The sequence below is a fragment of the Haemaphysalis longicornis genome, unplaced genomic scaffold (assembly GCF_048455015.1).
Source record: "Haemaphysalis longicornis isolate Haplotype H1 unplaced genomic scaffold, Haemaphysalis longicornis Haplotype H1 scaffold_4, whole genome shotgun sequence".
Lineage (NCBI taxonomy): Eukaryota > Metazoa > Arthropoda > Arachnida > Ixodida > Ixodidae > Haemaphysalis > Haemaphysalis longicornis.
In genome coordinates, this window is record NW_027526361.1 from 102,918,338 (window position 1) to 102,940,829 (window position 22,492).

A 22,492-nucleotide genomic window follows, 5' to 3' on the forward strand; every position below is an offset into this window, starting at 1 on the left:
ATAACCTGGAGTGAAAAAGGGTGGTTACAGCTGTCTTTTTAACCACAGTGGAATGACGTGCGTGATTCGGTACAACAAACCAACAGTACGGGCCAGTTCATTGCCAAATCATGTAATGTGAGTGTTCCGAGTTAAATTTCCGTTAAAGCATAGCACTAGAAATGTTTGCTGCCTTGTCCTGTAGATCCTGGTACCATCAATACTACAATCAATCAAGTCCTTCGGAGAGAGAGAGAGAGAGAAATGACCTTTATTGATTCGTCCTGCGAGTGGCCGGAATGGATTATGTTCTTCAATGACTGGCGCTACGCATCGAGGCAAAACTAAAGAACGGAGGAAGCCCAAGTGAGGACGCTGTCGAACACCATGAGCCGCCAGGACAGGAAAATGTTTCAGATGTTCGCCCTGACAGAGGAAGAGTCCCGAAGCTACGTAGTATTGAAGACAAAGTTTGACGGCCATTTCGTGGCCGCGAAGAACATAGTCTATGAAAGCGCTAATTTTCATCGCCGAAAGCAAGAGCCCGGAGAAAGCATGGACAAGTTTGTGGGAGTTCTGCATGAATTAGCCGACCGCTGCAAATTTGCGGAATTCCGTGAACGTATGATCAGGGACAGATTTTTCGTAGGCCTCGGAGACACAAAGCTGTCAGAAGCTCCCCAGATAAATGCCACTCTTACGGTAGCGACCGCTCTAGCGAAGGCCAGAATCAAGAAAACCGTTCAGCGACAGGAAATGGTGCTTCGGGCCGACATTATCAAGGCAACGACTGGCGAACTGGGCACGATTCAATGGACACCGAGGGAGTCCTTTATCAACAGGGAGGGGCGCACCACCGAACAGCAACGACAGTCGCTACAGCCATTGTCGCAGGGACACCGCCAACTACCAGGGTGCTGGTTCTGTGGACGTATGAGTCATGCGAGAGCCCGGTGGCCCCACGTTCATCATGGTGCCACCTGTGTGTAATCAAAGGACACTTTGCCGTGGTCTGCCAGAAGGCAAACAAAAACAACCACGTGGGCGTGTGTGTGCCAGAAGGCGCATAAAATATTTTGTCGGGACACCCAACAGCTCTATGCAAGATACGTGGAAGTGTGTATTAACAGTGTACGCCGGGGAGTTGTGCAAAGTGATGTACCAGGAGTAGCTATGACTTTCTTGTTTTCCACCCGGAAGCATGGGAAAGGGGAATCTCCCAACGGCTGGGAGCAGTAAAGCGCTCCAGTAATCCAGAGTGCGAGGAGGTCAGGGTGTCAATGTTGCGGAGTAACCACTGCACCCATGTCGTACATTTAGTTTTATGGAATCATGGGGCTGGGGGAGTTGCGAACCCCTGTACCCGGAGCCAGGGAGGGGCCCAGAATACGAGCTGATAGAAAGCTGAGGGAAGTGATGAGCCCTTGAGTAAAGTTTTCCTTCGCTCGCCTCCCCCAAAGGTAGATCCGATGGTACCCGCCGTCAGCCAAGGAGGACCAGACGAGATTTTCGCAGGTGCGGCCGTAGATCTGTTAAGCCACCAGAGGTGGCCGTCGAGGAGTCGATGGGTTCGGTGGTTGCTGGTCTCCGGCAGCCATGAGACGAAGGCTTGGTTATGGCATAACTCGAAGTTTATAGGCAGCACTATTTACAGGCTTAATTTACAGTATATGCATAAAATGGGGTAACCCGTTACAACTGTCGGCATAGCCGAAGGTACAGAGTACCTGCAAACGAGAATGGACCCAAGTGGTCGATCTTAGAAGGGCAGTCATTCGGCATTGCCGATAGCGCGTAGCGCCTGCGAGTAGTAAAATCCGACTCCCGGTGATGGGGTTCCTAGCATTTATAGAATTTGGGCAGCACCCCTGCTGGTGTGCCCGTTCACATGAAGTCAGACGGATATCCGGGCTGACATCAGGGTGACATCAGATCTCAAAGCACCGATTGGTTCACCCCAAACAAATAAAACACACGCACAAAGAGAACCAAACAATCCTAAACATGTACCCTCCGCGGTGGCTCAGTGGCTAAGGCGTTGCGCTGCTGAGCACGAGGTCGCGGGCTCGATTCCCGGCCGCGGCGGCCGCTTTTCTGATGGAGGCGAAAAGCAAAAACGCCCGTGTGTACGAGATTTCGGCGCACGTTACAGATCCCCAGGTGGTCAAAATTAATCCGGAGCCCTCCACTACGGCGCGCCTCATCGCCTGCGTTGCGTCGGCGCGTTAAACCGTAGAATCAAATCAAAATGCAAAATCCTAAACATCTCTCCACTGCGGTCACGCTGACCCAACACTCTCTCTCATGCAACTCCTAGTACGTTTCCCGCGTACGTTATTGCAACCGACAAGCAAAGGAAAGAGATCAGCTACCCAAAATCACTGACAGCGCGAAGTGGTGACACCATTACGTTGAGCGGGCGGCATCTGCTCAAAAGCCAAAGCCGAATGCTTAGAGCGGTCTTGACTAACATCTTACGTCCTCGCCTTGCCGCCTCACCTTTGTCCGCGCGCGCTCGCCGGCCCAATGAGGCAGTCGTGGATAATCCCCTCCCCGGGCTAAGGGACGCCCGCCGCCTGACCTGCGGGAAGAGCTGCTCTAAGCCCACTCGACCATTCTCGAAGTGAATGAGCCATAAACGAACAGCACCTACGCCGGATTCGCAAATCTTCAAAGCCTACGCCACGCGCCTTTTTGACAGCAAGAGACGGCATCCTTTCGCTTCCCATCAGCTCGGCTCGTAGGCCTTGACGACGACCGAGCCACTCCCCAATGTTGGCAAGCCATAATAGCGGTGCGCGCGCTGTCCGAGGGAACCCCGCGCCGAAACTGCGCACCCATACGCCGTTCACTGAAACCTCCCGGTCGAGCTGACCGCATACCAACGCAACAAAGGTACTCGGGCTAAGCAACTCCGTCTCTTGCCACATAAAAGGAAGGCACACAAAGCATGCACTCGGCGGCCCCCAACTTTGCGTCGCACCCGTGAACAAAAGGAGAATTCCGCAGCGGACTTACACCCCCATGCCAAGATTCTGCAATAACTTGAACTCAGTATTACCAGAACAAAAAAAAATGAAAATCAGCTGCACACACTAAACTTTTTTACACCCTTTTTGGCCGAAAAGGGTGTAAAAACCTTGTCCCATGGCTAACACCTTTAAAAGGTGTTTTCGCAAAAAAAGGGTGTACGGACGAAAAAAGGGTGTAAGAACAAAAAAAAGGTGTTGAGGATGCTCAACACCTTTAAAGGGTGGTGAGGACGCTCAACACCCTTAAAGGGTGGTGAGGACGCTCAACACCCTAAATAAAGGGTGTTGAGCATCCTCACACCGTTATTTAAAGGTGATGGCATGCGCAGTACCATGGTGTTGCGCATGTCATCACCATAGCCTTGGAGGCTTGCGACCTATCACCAAGGTGTCCTAATGCAATTCATGGCGACAGGTGTATGTCTGGAGGCTCTGTAAGTAAATGAAATGCAACAATTTATGACTAATGCCACAATTTTAAGTTATATATACAGTGATCCCTCGTGGCATCAAACTCGGATATCTTGAAATATCGGTTAACTTGACATGACACACAAAAAAAAAACGTAGTAGTCTGAACCAAAAAAGAAGAAATAATAGAACTTCACAATTTCATGTACGTGACGATCACAACATTGGTGCACTAGAGGGACCACTGAAAACCGTTATCAGTGTGCTCACTACACATTAGCATTCAAGTGATACAACTAGACAGACTGGACCCCCACTACAATTGCAATCATGTTTTCTGGTGGTAGCTTCCAAAAACAATATCCCATGTGATGTGCACCCGTAGAGAACTTGTATTGGTATTTGTCGTCACAACTTTTTTAAAAGGCAGACAATCACATTTATAAGTTCTATTGACCATAAATTTCAAAATTTCTTTTGTGTCAAAAATCTTGAGACTCAAGCCGAATGAAACCACGTTTCCCGAACAAACTTTTACAATCGACAGTAAATGTTGCAACACAAAAAAAGAAACAAAAATGTTTGCAAAATTCTGTGCATGAATCCTGAGACTAAAACTAATTCACAACCATAAACTATGATTGAGGTGTCTATTAATAAACATTTTGGCAACTTCCCTTAAAACTTTACAGCCAAGCACATACCAAATATTAAGATACAAGCAATTATGAACTTCCTTCCCTCCGAATGCAATGAGGTGGACACAGCAGTCTGAACTATAAAGAACATTTATCTTTGACCCATCCTATAGCCGGTATTCATTGAAAAGTTTAGCTGTCAATTTCTTCGTTTGGCAACACTGAAATAGCCACGAACATGGCTGATCGCGCTGCTCGTGCCGCTGCGGCCGCACGCCGAAGAAAAATATAACACCGACGTGCGTCGCCTGCTCCGTTTCAACCGATTCTCAACAGTGGTGTCATCAAAGTTGTTATTAAAAGCACTCGCGTTGGAGTCAAGGCATTACTTTGCGTTCGGCGGGCTAGAGCTTGGAATGTCCAAAACATATCATGCGCTTAGCACGGACAAGTACCGCCAGAATCCAAGCACACCCTTTAGGGTGCTTGGATTCTTTCGCCGCAGGAGCACCCTTTTCTGCCCAAAATATCATAGGTAGGAGCTTTTCCTGCAAAAGCACCCACCTAAAGGGGTACACAAAGGGTGCATCATCCTCGGTTCACAAATGGCGCTGCAGGTGTGCAGCCACATATGGCACAGTATGACACACAATTACGGTATGAAACATTCGTGCTTTCCAAGCTCCGTTCTATGAGACATTCCATTAAAGCTCAATGTCAGCTGATAATTTACTTGAACTTTTTGACCCACCGATTTTTGAAACATCCATTTATAAAGTCTAATATTACAGCCAAATCGCAGTACAGAAGTTGTATCATTAGAGGATGTTGATTATTCGAAACGGTGTTAAAAATTCAATTTTATGTTCATTTTGCTAAACTGCAGCGCACATCCTTCGAGCTTCACTGCACAGCATAAACGTGTTATGCAGTGAAAGCAAGTAGGCGTGCAACAGATCAACTGCACAAAAGTTCTTCGAACCTTAAAACCCTTGGCTTCTCAGCATTTCATCAAACTTCCAATCACGGTAGCTACTCGCAATGTTTAGTGCCTTATTCTTGAGCTGAGCAGAAAAGCTCAATATTAAGGCAGACCAAATACAATATTTATACTTCCCTACGTACTGTGGCTTTATTCTACCCATAAAAGTTGGGTCGCCACTGCCACTTATTTTATTTTACATTATTCTTTTTGCTTCATGAAAAATGACCCCACATAGCAATACCAAGAACTGTAAACATCACAGAACAATGCATATGAGTTCCCTGGTTGAAATGTGATGACATTGTTGTTATAGCAGTATTTTATCATGAGTCTAGCTTGTGCATGGTGCCTTGCATTATGTCCCTGCTGGTGGATGTGGGGTCATTTTTCGATGTTGCAAATGAAAAGCCAACAGCCAGTACCCATTAGTTTCGTCTAGTATTACGAGGTGCGTCATGGGAACCATCAAACCCGTCTATAGCCCTTTTTAGAGTTGACTAGAAATAAAATCACCAATATTATCGATAAAACGTTTAGCATCTTTTTTATTAGCAGCTTTAGTGTTGCTACTTTCCATATTTAGGTTTTTTCTGCTTTTCTTAATGACATTTTTGTTTCGCTGAGAAGGTGCATAACCAATGAAAGCTTTTCTGTAAACCTTTGGTAGCTATGCAATTGTTAGAAAATATTTTACTAAATAAGGCAGCTTAAACTTAGAATACTTGCATTTAGAAACATTAAAATCAATTTAAATTGATCATACATTTCTGGCTGTTTTTACACAAAGCTGCACATGGGATATTAAGTGCACCGCGAGGAGGGCTCTGGATTAGCTTTGGCAACTTTGGGATATTTATTGTGGACTTAAATCTCCACACATGGGCATTTTCACTTTCTGCCTCCACCAGGAAAATGGCCACCAATTTAAAGAGCTATTCTTACTAGTATTTGATGTACATTTTAGAATAATCTCAAGTATTATAGCCACAAAATTATTCTCTACAACAGCACCCAGCGGGTGCTGTTATAAAGAGATTGTGCACTACACCAGACAATGTACTACACTGTCGAGAGCTTTGACATCTACAAAGCAAGCTAATACTGGTAAAATGTTTCATACCATAATTACTGCGTGTTCAAAGCTCACGTGTGAAGTACAGATACTGGTGCTTCAGCAAGAACCGAGGATGAGCACCCTTCCTGGTTCTGAAAAAAAATAAACATGGAAAAATGCTTTAAGCAGGATTAAGAAACAGGGTTGAAAGAAAGTGAGCAAGCAATTCTTTCAAAATATGCAAAGCAATGCAAACAAATATTTATTTCAACTTCATGTCTACAAAAGACAATCTCATTAAGGCTGGTAATGGGGTCTTGGGTAAAAAAAGAGCAGAGAGCACTTATATAAATGCTACAGGGAACCTTCAAGCCAAAAATTGCTTGAGCACTTAAACTAATCACTGTTCAACAAATTCATGAAAATTGAATGGATGAAAAACCAGCGGTAAACACAGGACACAGTTAAAAGAGAACAACGGGACAAGCTTATCCTGTCGTTCTCTTCCGTACCCTGTGTTTTCCGCTGGTTTTTCATCCATTCAAACATGTACCAACTAGCACAGTCCGATGCCTTGGTATCATAAAAAGACGAATTGTCACTCCTTACAGACAGTTGAAAAAAAAGAAAGTATAAAGCAGGTGACAAAATTAAAATGACAGCAGATTGGTTAACTTTTAATTTTAAGTGATAATATAAAAAATAATGGCATGAATGAAAGTGAGCAGCAACCACAGGACCATGATGCTAGGCCAACATTCCACTTTGAAGCAAAATATCCGCTTTCAACGCTACATAGGCCAAACATGCAATGCGGCAACCCTTTAGGCCCACAAAACCTTCCATAATCTTTAAAAAAGCTACAATTTAGTTGAGAAAAACTGACCACAACAAATTGGAATTGACAACTAGATACAGTTGTCACACCCAAGCAAGCCGGCGAAAGATGAACAGATATCTAGCTGTCCTACCCCCTATTTGTGCCCTAGCCTCTGATTCGCTGCAGCAAACAAAAAAATTGTTTATATGTAGAACTATTGCTCTTGGTCAAACATAGACAGTTCTAATGAAGGAGCCAAGTAGGTTCCGAAACGTTGGGAACGCTTCGGATAAAGTCCTTGGTTAGAGTATTATATTTGTTTCCATCAAACACACAAAAAAAAAGCATGGTAAAGCACTAACATTAACTTTGTCTACTGCGGTTCCTTCATGGTGACATCACTACAGGAACCAAAAATACAATACAGTGCATTAAAGGGGCCATTCGGACAACATAGAAGTTCGCTTCGTTCGAAATATTTCCTGTTTTATAGTGCCCCACCGCTTCATTCACTGAGAAATTGACTGATTGTGGGGCTTAACGCGCCGACGCAACGCAGGCGATGAGGCGCGCCGTAGTGGAGGGCTCCGGATTAATTTTGACCACCTGGGGATCTTTATCGTGCGCCGAAATCTCGTACACAAGGGCGTTTTTGCTTTTCGCCTCCATCAGAAAAGCGGCCGCCGCGGCCGGGAATCGAACCCGCGACCCATTCACTGAGAAATTAATTTAGGTTAAAAGTCTGATTCTCCCACCATATCGTGTGTTTTTGGGATGTCAGCAATGAAGCCATAAGTGCATGTAATCAAACAAACTACTGCGTCACTCGGGTCTGCAGCCTTGCTAGCCATCAGTCCTCCCAGGTGGAGCTACCATACTCATCCACAAACCGTTGTTCGCCATTGCTTTGTTTTTGACCGCGTCTGCACCTGGCTTGTTTTCGTTACTGTAGAAAGTAATGGTTTTGGGAAACATGAGGTATCCTCGACAAACAGGGTCACGTAAGACAACATCGCCTATGCCAATCGGCCAGGGCCGTGCAAGCCAACTCCAAAGCGGCGGAGTGCTGTGCAGCTAAAACAAGCATAGTGCACGCCGTACCAACAGCAGTGCGCATCGGTACTTGTATGTGTACGCGTATTTTCGTAACTTTCATTGTTTACTGCCCCATTTTTACTGCTGTAAAATGAATATGCATTACATTTAAGCGCAAATAGCTCGTTCGGCATGCTTATAAGGCCTGCCCAATTTGCGTTTGCTTTTGCCGGCCTCAGCCAATCGCACAGCTGGGAACATATGACATCATAGGTACTGCTGTGGGAAATGAGCTAGTGGGTCGCATGGCCATTCCCTTTTTCCTAATTATATAGCTTATTCGAGTGAAGTGCGCGTTAAAAATGGTGTCAGTATGATTCTAACGAGGCAATCTGTCGAATGAACCGAACTTGTGGGTTGTCTGCATGGCCGCTCTAAGCAAAGGCAAGGCAGCCAATTTTTCTGTTTAGACTGCCTTCATGCACACAGTAGTGCTCTATTACTGCCAGAAACTCATTACGGGACTCCTGACATATTTACAGTTGCAATAAAAATCAGAAATAGAACGAATAATCATTGGACACTCCACAATGTCCAAAAACAAAGGAATAATGTGCGAGTGAGCTACCTAAAACACTGCGACAGAAGATCATATACATCAAGGCAACTAATAAAAACCATGGCTAGTGCATAGCCACTATGCAGCTCATTTGTTAAGAGCTTATGTGCGTCCCCACAAGTTGGCTGTGTAAACCCACTGACACCTAACAGAGTCCAAGGTTCTACGAAAACACGTCAGGGGAGGGTGATTCATTGATGAAATACAAGCAGGCACTCACCTGGTCAAAAACAAATAAATAAAGATGCCTTGGGGCCCCTACTGGCCCCTTGTTCACAATGAAGAGGGGGTGAAAGGTCGCGACTATCTATACGTTCGGTGGCGCAGATTGCGCATGTATATCTCGGGGAGATTACCCCGCTACCGGTTAATCGTGTTTTTAGTTGGTTGAATATGCTCTGATTCTAAAAGTAGTCGTGTCGACAGGCGCTTCTCTGATGCGATTATGCTTGCGGAATCCTAATCGATGGGGTGGTCAGTAGCCAGGTGATGATCCGCCAAGGCAATTCAACTTGCATTGCCTTTTTTGACATCGTTCTGGTGCTATTGAATTCTTTTAAAAATTTCCAGTTTCACCTATGTATGATTAGGAACGAAAAAGAGACACCGACCAGTCCAAACAAAACGTACTGACGTTTGGGCTTCCAGCACGGAAGCCTTTTCACAATAAATGCATCACCAGAAGTGGGTCGTTTAAGTGGGCTTAAATAATCGCTGCAAAGAGAGTGCGTAGATCGGGTTTAGATTTCCGTCGTTACGTTTGACTGTGTTAGATGTGGTCTGAATGATTAGTGATTCCAGATGTAGCCGTGATGCTGTCACTTTTTCTGTAGCGACGATTCTTGCATTGTCCCAATCAATCTTGTGGTCATTCACGACGGCGTGTTCGGCTAAAGCATTGTTGCGGACGCTTTTATTCTTTACGTCACGTGCGTACTGCTGCAGACGATTCTTATAATTTCCTGATTCCCCGATATACACGCCACTGCAGTCTGCACAAGGTATCTCGTATACCACACCGGAGAAGCGCTCCTTGGGCAAGCGGTCCTCGACTCTCACGAGCTCATGGCGCATCTTTTTGGCTGGAACGTGGGCCACCTGCACGTCATATTCCCGTAGGATACGTGCCAAACATTCACTCGTTCCTGGAAGGTAGGGCACAGGAGCTGGCTTCATCGGGGCAGGAGGCACGTCCAGTTGTCCCCGTCGGGTCAGTTGGCGTTCCGTTGCGTTTTTAAAGTGCCTAGGGTAACCGCAGCTAGCCAGGTCGTCCCGTACCTTTGCCGTGTCCACCGCCGCATCCTCGGGCTTCGAGCACAATCTTTTCGCACGCTGCAGTAGCGTGCTAACAACAGCCGTCTTGCGGGAAGCGGGGTGCACGGAGTTGAAGTTCAGGTAGCGGCCTGTGTGCGTTTCCTTGCGGTACACGCTGAAACGTAGCCTCTGGCCCTGCCGAGACACGAGGACGTCCAGGAAGGGAAGTTTGCCATCGGCCCCCTCTTCTGACGTGAACTGAATGGCACGTTCCATACTGTTGAGGTGGGCCAGCAAGCTTTCGCCGCGTCTTTCTGAACGACGCCAAAACAATCGTCGACATAACGCAAGAACACTTTTGGTTGAGGGGCAAAGGAGGCTAGCGCGCGTGCTTCCAGCGCTTCCATAGTCAGGTTCGCCGCCGTGACCGAAATAGCGGCACCCATTGGAGTCTCCTGCCTTTGCTTGTAAAAATGGCTTATAAAGACGAAGTACGTATTGTTGAGGCAAAAATCTAGAAGCCTGCGTAGTTCTGGCACATCCATCGGTGATCTCTTGGGCAACGTCTGATCAGCCTCGAGAGCAGCGGTGCATAGGTTGACAGCCAGGTCAAACGTAATGCTCGTGAAAAGGGACTTCACGTCGAAGGACACCATCAAGTCGTCTTTCTCGATCACGGTGTTGCGAGTCTTCTCGACAAAATCGAAAGAATTACGAATGTGAGTGGTCCCTTTACCGACGAGCGGAGCCAGAACTTGGTGCAGGAACTTCGACAGGTGGCCCTGCACCAAGTTCTGGCTCCGTGCACCCCGCTTGCCACAAGACGGCTGTTGTTAGCACGCTACTGCAGCGTGCGAAAAGATTGTGCTCGAAGCCCGAGGATGCGGCGGTGGACACGGCAAAGGTACGGGACAACCTGGCTAGCTGCGGTTACCCGAGGCACTTTATAAACGCAACAGAACGCCAACTGACCCGACGGGGACAACTGGACGTGCCTCCTGCCCCGATGAAGCAAGCTCCTGTCCATTACCTTCCAGGAACAAGTGAATGTTTGGCACGTATCCTACGGGAATATGACGTGCAGGTGGCCCACATTCCAGCCCAAAAGATGCGCCATGAGCTCGTGAGAGTCGAGGACCGCTTGCCCAAGGAGCGCTTCTCCGGTGTGGTATACGAGATACCTTGTGCAGACTGCAGTGGCGTGTATATCGGGGAATCAGGAAATTATAAGAATCATCTGCAGCAGCACGCACGTGAAGTAAAGAATAAAAGCGTCCGCAACAATGCTTTAGCCAAACACGCCGTCGTGAATGACCACAAGATTGATTGGGACAATGCAAGAATCGTCGCTACAAAAAAGTGACAGCATCACGGCTACATCTGGAATCACTAATCATTCAGACCACATCTAACACAGTCAAACGTAACGACGGAAATCTAAACCCGATCTACGCACTCTCTTTGCAGCGATTATTTAAGCCCACTTAAACGACCCACTTCTGGTGATGCATTTATTGTGAACAAGGCTTCGGTGCTGGAAGCCCAAACGTCAGTACGTTTTGTTTGCACTGGTCGGCGTCTCTTTTTCGTTCCTAATGTACCCTCCCGGCCAGACGGGATTCCATCATGCTCTCGATTTCACCTATGTAGGATGCGTCGCAATCCTTGCATGGAATGTTGTAGGCAACACCGGGGAATCTTGATTTTTCTAAAGGGTCCTTCACGCGTACCAGCTTCTGATTAAGCCTGTTCGTTGGCACGTGTGCAATTTTAACGCCATATGTGCCAAACACCCTTGCAAGAGCTTCACTGATGCCTTGCGTGTAGAGGACGGCAGCGCGGTTTTGCCTGTATTTTTCAGGAACCCTTTCGGGGGAGGCAACTGAAGCCCGCAATTGTTGCGTCCTCACAAGCTTTGAAGGGTAGCCATTGCTGCGAAGGTCCTTCCTTACCACGGCTAGCTCTTGCTTGCGCAGACCAGGCTCAGAGCAGATTCGTGATGCGCGTGAGAAGAGTGCAGCGGCGACGGAGCGTTTTTGGCCTATAGGATGCGCAGAGTCGAACCCCAGGTATCTACTCGTGTGGGTCGGCTTTCGATACACACTGGTTGTAAATCCTTGGGCCGACTATCTCACAAGTACGTCGAGGAAGGCGATCTGTCCATTATTTTCCTGTTCCATGGTGAACTGGATGCTTCGAACACAAGAGTTTAGATGCTCAAATAAAGGCATTACGTCTCGGCGGTGGATCACACAAAAACAGTCTACGTAGCAGACAAAGATCTTGGGGCCGTCTTGTACGAGCATAGCGCAGAATTTTCTAGAGCCTCTAGGGCAATATTCGCACAGACTACTGAAACGGAAGAGAGAGAGAGAGAGAATAAACTTTATTTGGGCCTGCAGACGGTGGGGCGCCCTTAACAGGGGCCCAGGTGCCGTGACGCGGCCGCGACGTCGTTACGATAGCACCTCTTGAGCCGCACCCGGGCGCGCTCTACGAGGTCGGGGGGATCGTACCCCCTTCCGCGCGTCGCACTCCGGCCGCTGCCGTTCGAGGGCCGCCGCAACCTGCTGGACGGCCTGTAGCTGGGTGTTATAGTCCTTGCTCTTCTTCGCCGCATTGTACTGCGGTGGGAGCGTAGTGGTCTCGCTGGCCTCACGCGGTCGTAGTTGACAGTTCCAGAGGAGATGAGCCGTAGTGGCTCGCTCCCGCTCGCACAGTCTACAAATGTCACTTTCATATACCTCCGGGCACACATGTCTGGCTAGCACTGGAGTCAGTATTGAATCAGTTTGCAGCTGTCTATATAGCACCGCCTCCGCTCGAGTAAGTCCCGGATGCGGGGGCGGCATAGTCCTCCTGTTGAATCGGTACCACTGTAGCACTTCGTTGTAGGTGGTCAGGGGGTCCTGGTTACCTTCTGGGGGTTGCCACTCCGAGATTTCGACACCACTAGCCACCGCGCGGTCGGCCAGTCCTCGCGCGGCGGCATGGGCAGTCTCGTTGTGGTTGTCATTGCCCCGGCGGGATACACTGGGGCCCATATGTGCCGGGAACCACTTCACACACACCGCACTGTCACGCACTCCTGCTGTACGGAGGACACGCGCCGCGACACTGCACACCCTGTTCTGAGCGTAGTTTAGCACTGCTGTTCTTGAATCGCTGAGCACCGTAGTCCACTGGGGATTCACTATGGCCAGGGCAATGGCCACCTCTTCGGCGTGTGAGGCCTTGCTAGCCCGGAAGCATGCGGAAGACCTGATTTCGCCCGTTGTAGCCGTCACCACTGCGGCCGCAAAGGTGGCGTGCTGACTCTGATGCTCGGCCGCGTCGACGAAGACTGCGCCGGTGTCTTGTGCATGTAAGTCCACCAGAGCTCGCGCTCTAGCAACTCTGCGGTCGTGGTTGTGCTCGGGGTTCATGTTCCTGGGGATAGGACATACGATGAGACGGTTGCGTACGTCTGCCGGTATCTGCTCCTTGGACCCCTGCAGGCCGCCTCGGGGGAGGAGGCCCACTTGGTGGAGGATGTAGCGGCCCGTCCGTGTTCTAGATAGGCGTTCTATTTGGGCGGTGCGCTGGGCTTCGGAAATCTCATCCAGGGTATTATGGACACCTAGAGCGAGCAACTTTGCAGTGCTGGTACTCTGGAGAAGTCCCAAAGCTGTCTTGTAGGTCTTGCGGATAGTGGCGTCCACCTTTTCCCGCTCGCACTGCCGCCAGTTGTGGAAGGCGGCCACATATGCGATGTGGCTGACGGCAAACGATTGTACCAGTCGAGTGAGGCTGGATTCTTTCATGCCCGCATGCCGCGTGGAGATGCGCCGGATGAGATGGACCGCCGCTGCCGCCTTCGTTGCTATCTTGCTGACCGTGGACCCGTTGGTTCGGTTCCGCTCGATCAGGAGGCCCAAAACCCGTATCTGTGCGACTTCGGGAATCGCCTGGCCCCCTGTCGTACACACCGTAATGGGAATTGGTGATTGCGGCTTGCGCCTGCCCCTCGGGGGGAGGATGAGCAGCTCTGATTTAGAGGGGGAGCATATGAGGCCCGTGCCATCAAGCTGGTCTTCGATAGCGTCGACTGCTGCTTGGAGAGTATCTTCGATGTGGCCGTCGCTCCCTCCCGTGACCCACAGTGTAATGTCGTCGGCATAGATGGTGTGCCGAACGTCCGGCACCTGCCCGAGGCGGTTGGCGACGCCAATCATAACCAGGTTGAAAAGCAGCGGCGATACCACGGATCCCTGGGGGGTACCTCTGCTGCCAAGTTGCTTCTCGGGTAATTGGAGCTCACCGGCGCACATTTGCGTGTAGCGGCCTGTGAGGAAGTCCCGTATGTATGCGTACGTCCGCCGCCCCATGTTCAAGTGAGAGACTTGCGCCAGAATCGCAGAGTGCCGCACCCTATCGAAGGCACTTTGGAGGTCGAGGCCCAACACCGCCTTGTTGTCCCGGGCGTTGACCATGTCGTCGATGACCTCGTGCTTAAGGAGGAGCATGGCATCTTGAGTGCTCAGGTGACTCCGAAACCCTATGAGTGAGTCGGGGTAGAGTTCGTTGTCTTCGAGATAGCGCTGCCATCGGTTGAGGAGGACATGTTCTAAGACTTTGCCCACACACGAAGTGAGCGAAATCGGCCGGAGATGGTCGATACTTGGCGGTTTGCCCGGCTTCGGAATTAGGACTGTTCTGGCCGTCTTCCACTGTCTCGGGAGGCGACCTGCATGCCAGCACTTGTTATAATAGCGCGTTAGCGCAACGATAGCCTGATCATTGAGGTTCTTAAGGGCCTTGTTCGTCACTCGGTCGGGGCCCGCCGCCGATTTGCAGTTGAGAGTTTGCAGGGCTGCCCGCACTTCCCAGACTTCGATGTCCCGGTCTAGGACGTCGTTGGCAGCGCCTCCATATTCGGGGTGCTGATCAATAGGGGAATCGGGGAGATATTTGTTTTCTAGGTGTTTGCTCACCTCGGACTCGCCCTGCTCTGCGATGGCTTTGTGAAGGATGCGAGCGAGGGTGTTCTGTTGGTAGCCTTTTGTCTTAGTCTCATCGAGCAAGTGCCGGAGCAGTCGCCATGTCCTACCCTTATGTATCTGGCCATCGGCTTCGCTGCATACCTCGTGCCACTGTTGAGCGCTGAGCGATTTGCAATGCGCCTGGATCTCTTGGTTGAGAATGGCGACTTTCTTGCGGAGGCGCCTGTTGGTGCGTTGCTTCCTCCAGCGCGCTTGTATGGAACGCTTGGCCTCGAGCAAGTGGGCGAGTCGGCTGTCCATTTGGCTAACGCTTTCGTCAGTCTCGATCGTTCGGGTCGCCTCGGCCGTGGCCTGCATGACTGCTGCCGTCCACGCCTCGATGTCTTCGATTTCCGCACTTTCCTCAGGTAGACATCGCCTGAACTTATTCCAGTCCGTGAGCTCATGTGTGCGGGTGCTCTGCGCACTCTTGGGGTTCAGGAGTGGAACGCGCACTTCGAGAACGTAGTGGTCGCTCCCGAGTTCCTCGCCCGTGTTCTGCCACCGCGCCCCCGGGGTGGGCGCTGCCGAAGCTCCCATCCCTGTTCGAAACCGCTGGTCCGTTGAAAACAAAATATATGTGTTCTGCAAGCCAAATTCCAGGAGACAATACAAGTCTTGCGTCTCAATTGGCGAACGTGAAGGCAGAGATGCATCGTTCTCGAGTAGATCCTTGCAACTCCGGACCGCGTAATTTTGCCTGGAATTTGGCCTGCAGAACACGTTTTGTTTTCAACGTATAATGTTACAAGCAGCGGTTTGGAACAGCGATGGGAGCTTCCATTTCAGCAGTCTGTGCGAATATTGCCTTAGAGGCTCTAGAATATTCTGCGCTATGCTCGTACAAGACGGCCCCAAGATCTTTGTCTGCTACGTAGACTGTTTTTGTGTGATCCACCGCCGAGACGTAATGCCTTTAATTGAGCATCTAAACTCTTGTGTTCCAAGCATCCAGTTCACCATGGAACAGGAAAATAATGGACAGATCGCCTTCCTCGACGTACTTGTGAGACGGTCGGCCAAAGGATTTACAACCAGTGTGTATCGAAAGCCGACCCACACGGGTAGATACCTGGGGTTCGACTCTGCGCATCCTATAGGCCAAAAACGCTCCGTCGCCGCTGCACTCTTCTCACGCGCATCACGAATCTGCTCTGAGCCTGGTCTGCGCAAGCAAGAGCTAGCCGTGGTAAGGAAGGACCTTCGCAGTAACGGCTACCCTTCAAAGCTTGTGAGGACGCAACAATTGCGGGCTTCAGTTGCCTCCTCCGAAAGGGTTCCTGAAGAAGACAGGCAAAAACGCGCTGCCGTCCCCTACACGCAAGGCATCAGTGAAGCTCTTGCAAGGGTGTTTGGCACATATGGCGTTAAAACTGCACACGTGCCAACGAACAGGCTTAAGCAGAAGCTGGTACGCATGAAGGACCCTTTAGAAAAATCAAGATTCCCCGGAGTTGCCTACAAAATTCCATGCAAGGATAGCGATGCATCCTACATAGTTCACTGGAAATTTTTAAAAGAAGAATTCAATAGCACCAGAATGATGTCAAAAAGGGCAATGTAAGCTGAAATGCCTTGGCGGATCATCACCTGGCTACTGACCACGTCATCGATTGGGATTCCGCAAGCATAATCGCATCAGAGAAGCGCCTGTCGACACGACTACTTTTAAAATCAGTGCATATTCAACCAACTAAAAACACGATTAACTGGTCGCGGGGTAATCTCCCCGAGATACACATGCGCACTCTGCGCCACTGAACCTATAAATAATCGAGACCTTTCACCCCCCTTTCATTGTGATCAAGGGACCAGTAGGGGCCCCAAAACGTCTTTATTTTTTTATTTGTTTTTGACCAGGCGAGTGCCTGCTTGTATTTCATCAACACCGAACTAACCCGCCTGAATCACCACTTCATAGACATTCAGCAATTCTTTGAATTGGTTTATTGTAGCAAGCTGTCTTGTTTATTTCCTTATTTTTTTGGCATTTCCTGTCTCATTTGAAATTGGGAGACCAGATAGCTTTTACTACGGGTCATGCACTGGTGACAACAAATATTTGATTTCACTTTAAACAATTTTGAGTTCTGTTTTACTGCTCACCAGCCAATGACCTGAAATATAAGAGGCTCTTAAAACATGTGCTGGCATTTCTTTCCTGCACTGTAGTACAACTAATCATGACTTTTATCATATTTTGTTCACAAATTGTAATATTTAGAAAGTATTCAGCTGAATGAAAACGTTATTTCAGAAGCATGCGCAATCAACAAGGCCTCTGACTCTCACCACGTGGTTCACTTGTTTCCGTCACAAATAACCTGATTGCAGCCACATTCCACCCAAGACGAAGGTAACATACCCTCTGGGATGATGAATATTTAAAATGCCTTACGAGTAAGTGCTCAGCACATGAAATTGTGGCATTAAAACAGAAGATCCGTCTGCGGCATCCTTCACTTGGGGCAGCGCTTGATCACAAACTTCGAGAAGCTGAAAAATGCTCCATGCGCCGCTCCAGCCAGCAGAAACAATGCAGGACGCAAGTTGGTAGGTGGACCGTTGGCATCCTGCGATTGTGAAGATTTTTATTTAGTAGATGCTCTTTTTTTTGTACCGTTGTTCATTTTTCCTTTAACAAGCAGCTGAACTCCTGCAGGTTCTACGAATCATACAAGCATAATAAAATGCAGCAATGCAGAACAATTGGCAGGGTTACCTCAATTTTTCTTTTCTAGGAATGAAAACAATGTAGGTAATCTATACACAACTACAATCAAACCTTTCAATTTTTACCTACTTCACTCCTAACAAGCCCGCATACACGTTAGACATGTGAGAAAGCTGCTAAATTTATGCCCACAAACTTAATCAGGCATCAGAAATCGGCAGGGAACGACGTGTTACCTTTAAATGGCACTTTTTTTGTTCAAAACACGTAAATGGGCGAGAAAGGCCCATAACTATGATTTCGTACCCTTATCTGGAATGGTTTTCAGGCAATGCTTACATCTCACTTCAGTACCTTCAGGTGGTGGAGATCTTTGAAAACTCATTGCGGGCAAGTGGGTTGTGTTCAAGCTCTCGTATCTTGCCAGCATATGCTGGATTCCAGCATTCCCAATTCAACGTGACGACTTGAATGTGGTGGATGCAAGAAAGAATAAGCACACGCCAAGGGCGTAGCCGGGGGGGGTCCAGGTGCTCCCCCCCCCCCCCTTCATAATGTTTTATGCCAAGGCTGGGGTGCGGTTTAGGCAGCCTGAAAAACCGCCTGAAGTCACCTGCAGTTTTAAGGACATTCTTGCTCACATAAAGATGAAAACAAGGGCTATGTCAACGTCTGATCCCTGCGCCCGCTCCAGATGCTGTACCTGTCAATATATACAGCCCGGCTGCATTTCGCGCCGGATACACCGACAAGCACCGGGAACCTGCCGCGAGCCGATCAAAACAGCCCTACTGTTTCAATGGCGGAACAGCACGGCCGGGGAATGGCAGAACAGCAGGAAAAGCCTCATTTAGGCTTACATGTGGTCGGGAGCGTGTCATTCCTTGTCTTTACACTGGTACAAAGTATAATCACATGACAGAGCATGTCGCTGTATTTTGTTCAGTCAACTATCAATCCTTGATATGTTTATTTTTCTACCGACATCGCATTTCATTGACTATTGCAGATCCATAATTTCTGCTGCATAAAAAGCATTGCTCTGCCCATGTTGTATTTCCTCCACATCAACAAAACTACACAATTCTCCTTATTGCGGAGCTTTGTTTTTTTGGCACTATTCCACTGTTTCCTTGACCTCCCTCTTGGTTAGAATCAGCATTCTGTATTTGCTTAACCAGAATTTTACTGAAGCCATGTCTGTTTCGATTTAACAGATAGAAATATAATTAAATTTAAGAAACGTGCAACAAGCTCAACATTCAACAGCAGTGCAATAAGGTGTTCTGCTTAGCGCAAGTTTACTACTCACGTTACTAGCACAAAAAATAACAAAAGGCGATTACTTAAGGACGAAGACGCACGTTTGCTAGCTTCACCGCCATAATATACGAATGCGCCACATGTACAGTCCACTGCGATTCGATGGTTGTCGCGGGAAAGCTACTCTTTCAAACGAAGCAGAAAGAACACCAGCTTTAGCAAATATTCCATGCAAGTTTCGTTATCGTCGGCGTAATAAAGGGCAACCAAGTCCAAGTCTGTGCTTGATAACAACGAATGTACAGCTTGAAACCCAAAGGGTGGCAAGTCAGTCGTGCGGGCCATTGTTGTATCATGGAACAGCCAACAAGGGAGCAAAGAGTGCGAAATCCCGATTTTCATGGTTCCGAAACGAAACCGTGGGCTGGTGGCACGCTTGGCCGCTCGATGCTGGCGCGATAACTTTCAAATCGTGCTCGACTGTACTTCATCGCTGACAAGAAAACTTAATAGTCCCTTTTCTAAAGGAAAATCTAAAACACGAGAATCTTGATAGCAAACATTCAGTGTTGGCCTCCACTTCCTCCCGACGAACTTCGGGGACCGCGCGCCACTCACGAGCGCACTCATGATCACGCTCACGAGCGTGGGTCCGCCTAACCACCTGCTCTGCGGACGAATGATTCGCCCGTGGTCTGCCCATAGACCAGCGAACGGGAATTTAGGTGATTATAATTATAATCACCATCTAAGCTCCTTAAAGGAGCCATGAAGAGAAAACACAAGTTTGGTTCATTCAAAAGATTGTCTCGTTAGAATCATACTGACACCACTTTTAACGTAAACTTCGCTCAAATAAGCTACATAATTAGGAAAAACGGGAATGGTCATGCGACCCACCAGCTCATTTCCCGCAACAGAACCTATGATGTCACATGAGCTAAGCTCTGCGATTGGCGGAGGCTGGCAGAAGCAGACGCCAATTAGGTAGAGCTTACAAACTAGACGAATGAGCGATTTGCGCTTAAATTTAGGGCACATTCTTTACAAAGCAATAAGAATGATAGGACAAACAGTGGAAGTTACGAAAGCACATGTAAACATAGAAGTACTGATGCGTTCTGCTGTTCGTACTGCGCACAGCATGCTTGGTTTAGCTGCACAGCACTGCGGGGCTTGGGGTTGTCTCAGACGACACTGGCCGATTGACGCAAGCAACGGTGTCTTACGTGACCCCATTTGTCGAGCGAGCACTGTTTCAGGGAACGAATATTTTCTCCCAGAACAAAAACAAGCCAGATTTAAATGCGGGCAAAAACAAACCAAACGCTTGCCACGGTATGGTGGCGCCATCTAGGTTACAGAACGTAAAAAAACGCGGGAACAAACCAACACCACTGTACAGGGTGGAGACAACCTTTGAACGGTCCCGTGCCGCCGCAATTGGGCCAACGGGCTCAACGCGTTATTCTTTTCGTTTCCCACGAGACCTAGCAACGCGAAACAGACAATATGATTCAAACTTCTTCAGTAAACCGCGTTGCGGCGATAATTTTAGCGCGGTTTTGACACAATGACTTGCTTCGGGGGCGAGCGAGCAACCGAAAATGGCGCCGCCAGTGTATACGTGTCTCTGCCCTGTACGGCGGATGCGTGAATGAAGGTACTCTAGGCTGCAGAGCGGTCGGTTCCTGTGATGTCATTTGGGACCACGAAAACGCACGATTGAGCGGGAAAATCAAAATTTTAACCTAAATTGTTTAATTTCTCAGTGAATAAAGCACCATTTGTATCCGGACAAGCGCTGGGGGCACTATAAAACACGAAATCTTTCGAATAAAACCAACTTGCATTTTCTCTTCATGGCTCCTTTAAGGTGGGCTTTACAGTTAGCGTTGAGCATACACAAATCGCATGTTAAAGTCAGTTATTTCAAGCTTCGTTTCCAAAACAACGCGCAAGATGCCTTGCCTACATATTTCCCCGTCCCATCTTTTAGTCGACCACAGCCACCCCCCCCCCCCCCCCCCGAAAAAAAATTCCTTGCTACGCGCCTGGCAAACGCCCAATCAGGAGTACGTTCAGCATGCACGTTGGTTGTTTAAAAAAAAGGGTGTAATGTATTGCTCAGAAGACTCAATGCTTGCACGCATCTTGGAGCAGCAACGGCCTTGGCAGATGTGTTTGAGTGGTTTTTCCTCTCTCATAACATCCACAGTGCTTTCAGGAAAAGCCCCAGGCCTCGGAATTAGCATGTTCCAGTTAAGAATAATGCTGCTGATACTTTACATTTTCAAATCTTTTTCTTTGTGGAAGGATGTTTCTTTATTGGCGGTACAGCACTAGCGTGCGTAAATCGCAGCCTTCAGAACCCCAATCAGGCCTGTTTAAATGGTACAGGCAGTTACATAACTATTTGAAAAAGTGGACTGCAAGGACTGTCAATTCACATGATAAACATCCAAAAAATAGCTGAAAACAGAGCTGGTAAGGCTTTATCGAAGACTAAACTACAAAGGTAATAACATTTTTGTGTCACCACCTAAAAAATATGGCTTCACCGTAAACATGACTAACACCAGGAAGTTCGTATACATGGTGATTAACTGCTACGCCCACATTATGATTTAGGGTGAAACTTTTGAGTTTTCCGAAATTAACACTAAAGGTTGCCATTGAGCGCCTACATGTTAGGTTATGCATGAAACACCAATAATTGTTACGGGGGAGAGAACTTGTAAAGTGACCGAACCTTATTCAAGTATGATAGCCCACTGTGCTACCAAAACTGTGTTTGAAAACTTACGTTCTGGCAGCCAAACACTGTTGACAATGCTTGTGGCTCTTGTCCGGTTGAATGGAGGGACGTGATGCGCTCAGACCGTCCAGAGGTCTAAAACGGGATGACACATGATTACCACACATGCAAGAATGGAAATGATTAGGTGCACGAATGTTACGTCTCGGGCAACACAACATTCAGCCAAAATCACTGCCCGCGTACCGCCGCACCATACACATGGTGAGGTGGCTCGCCGCAAACGCAACGAAGCTTGCGAGGCGCGCACATTCGCTCGCAAACGATTCTCCCTCGCAATTCCCAACACGGCACAAACGACTGCGGTGATCAACGAAGCCGAAAACGCTGCGCAGCACAGTTTAGAGGAGTAGCCGCCCGTGTTCTGATAAACTACGCGTAAGACGTGGTTCGCAGTGGTGAACTCTGAAGCTGTTCAATACAGTGCTGCGGAATGGGAAACGTTACTGAGTTACTGAGCGCCACGGCGTTACTGAGCGCCAGTGCGTTTAGCGCTCAATGCAAGCACCACAATCTTTCGCACATCGCCTTTCTAGAGACGAGCCCTGTAGGTTCAACCTCGCCAGTTCAGTTAAACAATTCACACACGCGTGCTCCTGTTAACGAATACTTAAAGCGGCGAGCGATGACAGCTACAAACGACATCCAGTGACAAGAAAGGCGGCAAATGTGACGAGACAGCTTACCGAGAGGAGCCGACGCAGAAGAGCGAGCGACGTTCAGAGGCAAGCGCCGTCTTCAGGTGGCAAAGTTGTTCTCAAATACTTCATCGCGAAGTCGAACACGACAGACACAACCGAAGACGACGAGGTGCCCAATTAATCATAATAACTGCGCTTGTTTAACCGCACACCACAGCAAACACGTAAACAATCCGATGAAAGACGGG

General features: G+C 48.4%; 1 long non-coding RNA gene across 1 annotated transcript; it reads right to left on the reverse strand.

Annotated features, from left to right (window-relative positions):
- Nucleotides 1-16,724: 16,724 nt before the first annotated feature.
- On the reverse strand, nt 16,725-22,492 carry LOC144180467 (uncharacterized). The gene is made up of 3 exons (XR_013324427.1): nt 22,290-22,492; nt 21,592-21,678; nt 16,725-17,421 (listed from the first exon to the last, which is right to left on the reverse strand). It is a non-coding gene; the product is annotated as an uncharacterized LOC144180467 (long non-coding RNA).